Below are 6,223 nucleotides of genomic sequence, written 5' to 3'. Positions count from 1 at the left end.
GACATCTATGTTCCCTGCCCCAGAAACCCAAGCAAAGTCCAAGAAGGACCAGCTGCCCCTTTTCGTGGAGCAAATCCTCCAGCCAGCTGATAAGCACACATGACCTGGGCATGGGCTGGGGGAGGCGACGGGTCACCTGCACAAGCAGCATCCAGGTGCTGGTCCTGCACACAGTCCCCTCCTGCTTCACAGCTTCAGCGGTCTCCTGCTGGTCTGGGAACGCACTCCTATTGGAACATGGAAGCCCCGGTTTCAAGAGCACAAGTCAGCCTGTCCTTCCTCTCCTGCCCCCTTCCCTTCTCTCCCCCTCCCCCTCCCCTCCTCTCTCCTCCCCCCACTTCCCACCCCTTGCCCCCCTCCCAGCCTCTCTCCTCCTCTCCCCCTCTCAACCCACACACACTTCTCCCTTTTCCCTTTCCTCCTCCAGAACCTTGAGGGTGCCAGCTCCAGGTCTTGAAACTGTCACTATCTCTTCCAAGTTTGATCCCCCCCGGAGCTGAGCGGCCTGTTCCAGTCCATGCATGGCTTGTGGTTTGAATCCCTAACTCTCCGAGCCTGTGGCTGCATCAAGTCCTGACCTGCAACCCGATCGCAGAAATCAACATGTCTCCACGGGACCTAATTGTGACACGAATCCCACGGTTCCCTGGACTCCCTCCTGGACTTAACTCCTCTCCGAGCCACTCAGGGAAGTCACCCAAATTATTTTTCACCGATTTTTACAGGATGGTAGGCAAGATTGGGGAATAAGCTGAGGGCAAAGGAAGGCTACAGATCGACCTTTGTTTGGGGGAGAGGGTGTGCTTTGGGAGCTGAATGTTAAAGAATTTGGGTGCATTTGAGACTCAGCACTTGCTACAAAGATTAATCCGTCAACTCTGATCAAAGCCCAACCTCGACCTGGATTCCTTCTCCTATTAGGCCCTGGGCTCTGACCGCTATCACAGGAGCACCGCCTTGGCTAACGAGCCCTCACTGGCCTGGGTGGCTGCTGGACTCTGCACTCAGGGACTGTGACCCTCCAGTGGCTGCAGGGACCAGGGTGTGGATGGAGGGGCTGACGAGGTCGTGACGGGTGTGTCCCAGACTCAGGCTGGCTCCAGACCGTTTCTTCCCACCTGGGAGCTGGCAGTTTCTGCTGCGGTTTTTTTTTTTTTTTTTTTTTTTTTTTTTTTTTTTATATACAGAGTTGTCTTTCTGTCTGATCTTGTTAGAAGTTGCCATCCCCTTCTCTCTGGGGCCGCTTTCACCTTTGTGACTGGGTTTGGGCCCCTGATCTTTCTGTAGGAAGGGTTACTGCTCGATTCACCAGAATCTTGCCATAGGTGGCAGTGTTGAGTGTTAACTGTCCAGGAGAGCGAGGTCCTGGGCCTGCCGTGGGTCCCCACACTCCAGGGTGTGTTGGCAGGACCTGGCTCAGAAATCCAGGAGGCAAGGGCTGGAAATCTGGCAACGCAGCCCTGCTGGGACTCACGGAGCCCCTTCAGGACACTCTGCCAGAGCCATTCCCGCTCCATCCTGGGGCCCTGGGCAGGCCTGGAGAGACTGGGGGAGCAGGCTTAGAGGAGTACAGGGCTCCAATCTTGACCTGAACACGCATGAGCTGTGCAGCCTTGGTCAAGGTAGGCACCTCTCTGGGCCCACATTTACGCCTCTGTAAACTGGAGCTCATAGTCTCTCCTTCTGGAGGGTGATTGTGGAGGTCGGACGAGAGCCTCTGCACACTTCCTAACCTAGGATCTCGTCGACGGTTGCAGTAAGTGCCCGGTAAGGGACTCTTGGCTTAGAGAGCAGAAGGGAGAAAGAGGCAGGAAGCAGTGAATGGCAGCGAGGAAACGGCAAAAATATCAGCAGAACAAATGCAGGAACTGACCCTTAACATCGAGCCTTAGGTATAGTGTCTGTTTACATGAGGGATGCAAGCAGAAACGGCTTGGTTGTGGAGCCACCGGGGGCATCAGGAAAACCGCTCCTGAGAGCAGGGGCAGCGCCGCCTGCGGCAGTTAGGAATGAGGGCGCTTGATTTGTACAAAGGTCTCAAGGCCCTCGTAGGGGAGATGCCAGCCGCTTCCTACATACCGTGTTCGTGGCTGGACTTCTTTCTTTCTCTGAGACAAATAGAAGTTTTCTCAGTTTAGAACTTGGAGCTGATGGCTGGGAATGACAGGATTCTTTAAACATTTTTCTCTCCCTCGATGGAACATCTGTCCCCATCTCAACTCACAGGCTCCCCTAGAAGCGTCCAGCCCTCTTGGAATTTCTGGTTGCAATTCCAACCATCCCAGCTGTCGCTTCCAAGCACCACTATTTTTGCTAACAAGGGTCCAAGTGCCTGGGGACTTCTTTCACGTTGAGTCCACACCCTTGAGCTGGTTACACAGTGGCGCTGAGCTGAGTCAGGCCTGCAGAGCAGTGTGTGTGTGTGTGTGTGTGTGTGTGTGTGTGTGTGTGTGTGTGTGTATGTGTGTGTGTGTTGTGGTGAGGGTGTTGACCCAGCTCCAGGCCCCAGCATCACCCTCACCCTGCTCTGTTCCCATCTAAGAAGTTAGCTTCGGGGCTTCGAGGTAGCTTGGAGGAGAGAGATTTTGCCTTGAAAAGCATTTCCTGTCCATTAGTGAAATATCTCCACTCTCTCCCTCTTTCTCCCTCAGACCCAGTGTAGCTTTTTTTCAACTGATCTCAACCAGGAAGGCTGAGTTTTAAGTCTACTCATTTATTTTCAGACAGATTCCTTTATGGATGCCTCCTAGTGGTTTAGAGAAGGCGCATTCTTGCTAAAGCACTGTCTCTGGCCAGGGTGTGGGGTATCAGTCTGAAAGGAGGTGATGGGGTAAGCGTGGGCGAGGCTGTGTGTTAATCATCTTCCTTCCTCTTTCCCTTCTGCAAGGCTCTAATTTTGTATCTCAGAACAAAGATAGAAGAGGGCGTGGCAGACACACACACACACACCCAACGTGTCTTCTCTTGAATATTTTCTAGCACAGCGCTGCTATTTTTAAAGGGCACATGGATCTCTGCGGTGGCTGAACAATTCAGGGAGCTATTTGTGCCTAGTCCCAGCTTAACACAGGCCTGCCTGGGATGCCAGCGTTTTCAACTCCAAAGGGAAAGTACATGCTCACCCACAAATGCTTGCCTGAGCCCGGGGAGAGCTCCAGCTGCAAGGGAGTCAGCTGCGCAAGCTCCGACCTGGAGGAGTCTTCTCTTGGCAAATGGGAGGCCACGGAGGGTCACTGGGCCCCGCTGCAGGCTCCTGATGACAATTAGGAAAAGGAAGCAGGATGCAACCCATAGGATGGAGGTCCTGGGGGATCCTGCCGACGCCAGTCAGCTTTTGCTCCTGTCCTATTTCCTGCTTTTCCCTCCCATCCCAGCCTCTCTGCCTCACTCTGGGTGAGAATGTCCTAGAACAGACCGTCTCTCTCGCTTCCCATTGTTTGACATCCCATCAGAAAAGCACAGGGGAATTGTGTTAGTCTGTTCAGGCTGCCGGGACAAAACACCCTGGACTGGGAGGCTTGAACCGGGGACATTTCTTTTGTCAGTTACCGCAGGCTGGAAATCCAAGGTCAAGTGTCGGCAGGTTGGTGTCTGCAGCAGGCTCCCTCCTGGGCTTGCAGATGGCTGCCTTCTTGCTGTGTCTCTCACGGCCTTTTCCCTGTGCATGTGTCCCCCCTGGCGTCCATGCCTCTTCTCATGAGAACACCAGGCCACCCTTATGACCTCATTCAACCTTCATCACTGCCTTAAAGGTCCTACGTCCACACACAGTCACACTGGAGATTAGGGCTTCAGCGTAGGAATTTGGGGGGAACACTATGCAGTCCAGGCAGGGGTGTTCCTGAGCTCACACGTGGACACAGCACAGCCCACAGATGCCCCCTGCCCGCTGCGTGATTGTGGGCACGCTCCCATGGAGGCCCTAGCACACCACGACAGAGGAACACGGGCCCAGGGACAGGGCCCTCACTTACACAGGCTGAGGTGACCAGCGGGGGGCACACGTGGTAGGACGTCCAGGGGCGCCAGCACTGGGCAGGACCCAGAAAGGGCACCTTTGCCCTTTAACTGGAACCCTGAATGGCCGGGAGGTTGGGTGTGGAGCAGAAGGGCCAGCGAGCAGATGTCCCCGGGCCGGACGGAGCGGGGACAGGAAGGGTCAGAGCCAGGCCGAGCCAACCCTGGACCTCTCCCCGGCCTCTTCCCAAGGGCTGCGTCTGTCCTGAACGGGCAGCCGAAACCCTGAGGGAGGGGACGCCTTCCGCCAGCCTCAGGTCTGGGCCCCCCGCCAAGTCAACGTGGGCAGCCCCATCCCTGAAGGCACCAGCTCTGCGGGTACCGGGGGCGCCCGGGGAAGCCTGCCTCCCGCCCTCCTCAGGCGGGAGGGGAGCCTGGAGGTCAGCCGCCCCGTCCCACCGCCGTCGGGGACCCGAGGAGAAGCCAGCGAGAGGCGCTGCCTGGAGCCTGTGGTCAAAGACAATCTCCTGGCCTCGCCCTGCAGAGCTGCTGCCCTTGCGGGGAAGGAATCAGATGGAAAGAAATAGAGTCCTGCCCCCTCCCACCCTACCGAGCGGGATACCCCTCAAGGCTGGGGGCTCAAGAGAAACGCCTGGCCTGCGTTACCGCTGACGGCCAGCAGGGGGCGGTTCCCGTTTGCCTGAGGGAGGACGGGCAGGGAAGTTTCTGGTCATCACATCCTCTCCTGCAGGGAAAACGGTAAAATATTGCAGCACATTGAAATAGCTGTCTTAGGAACAGCGTCTTAAATGCCCCCGTAAGTCTCTGAGAATCTCAGGATGCTGCAGAGGGTTACGTTCCCTAATTCTTCTTGTTTTCTCCCAGCGTCTACCTCTTGCATTTCCAAAGATGGAGTCTAACGGAGCTCCTGAGTAAACGCCAAAGTCCTCCTAAAGGCCGCAAAGCACTGTCCTGGAGCATCTCTGAGCACATCCACAAGGACCCCCGTGGCCCACCCCACTCTAGACCCTGGGTCCCTGCCATGCCCGAATGGCAGGTGTGCATCATCCCAGGGCCTGTGCGCTTGCTATGTCCTCTCCTGGGAGCCCCCAACCCCAGATGTCCACACGGCTTCCCCCTCCACTCCTTCAGGTCGTGGTCAAAGGTCCGCTTCCCAGTGGCGCCCCGGCCGCCTGTCTGAACTCTCACTCAGGCTCCCGCACCCCCAGCTCCTCTGTGGCACTTCCCGCACCTAACATCTCTGCATTTTCCTTATTTATCGTGAGCCTTTTCCCCATTAGATTCTAAGCTCCACGTCTGGTTGGTTCTTCGCAGCATCTCCAGGGCCCAGAATAGTGGCTAGCTGATGCATAGACAGTTGTTGAATAAGAATGCGTCCTTTTAAATTAAAAGCCCGTTTCTCTCTGTGATGGATGCAGAAGGCCAGAGTTGTTGGAAGGACTGCCCTGTGGACTGGGATTGTTACTGAAAGTGGGTCCAGGCACTCACTGCTCAAAAGCCAATAAAGAAGCAAGGTTGGTGAAAAGGAAGGTTTGCTTTATTTTGGAGGCCGGTAACTGGGCAGGGGAAGGGGACGGGGTGGACCCCGTCCAAAGGCCAACTCCCGTCCACACCCCCCCTGACAATCAGGGGGCAAGAGCTTTTATAGACGGAGAGAGGGGGCTCCACGCAGAAACAGCACGATCAGCTCTGACGGTCATCTTGAATTGGTCACGCGGTGGTCTGACCAGCGTCATCTTGATCGTTTAAGTACAGTTCGTCTTTAGTTCCAGGGTTGCTTTGCTCCCATTTCTTGGAGGCCAGCTCTTGGAATTGTGGCAGCTTCTGTCATGGCTACAGTCTGGTCATCATGTGGTTAACTTCTCCCACCTGGTGGGGTTTCAGTACCTACAGGACAGATCACAGGACATGGCTCAGAATATATGGTTCCTCCTTGAGAAAGAACTAAAGGTCCTTGACTCTGCTTAATGACTAAACTATTATTATTTGGTCTTAATTGAGTGCTTTCCTTTGTTTCTGCATCTTCTCCCTTCTCTGATTAAACTTATTCTTTGGCCAAAATTTGTCCACAGACAAAAGCCAGGCAGAGGACGTTGGGGAAGGACTGCAGGGTCCTGCTTTGTTTCAGGATGACCTTGGGAACTCCTTGCCTCCAGGGTGGACGGTGACTCCCCAGCGATGGAGCTTGTGCAGACCTTGCAAAAATCAAAGTATGCAGAAGTACAGTGCTTTCCATTTGTCTACA

The sequence above is a fragment of the Hyperoodon ampullatus genome (assembly GCF_949752795.1).
Source record: "Hyperoodon ampullatus genome assembly, chromosome: 3".
NCBI classification, from domain to species: domain Eukaryota; kingdom Metazoa; phylum Chordata; class Mammalia; order Artiodactyla; family Ziphiidae; genus Hyperoodon; species Hyperoodon ampullatus.
This window is presented reverse-complemented; position numbering follows the sequence as displayed.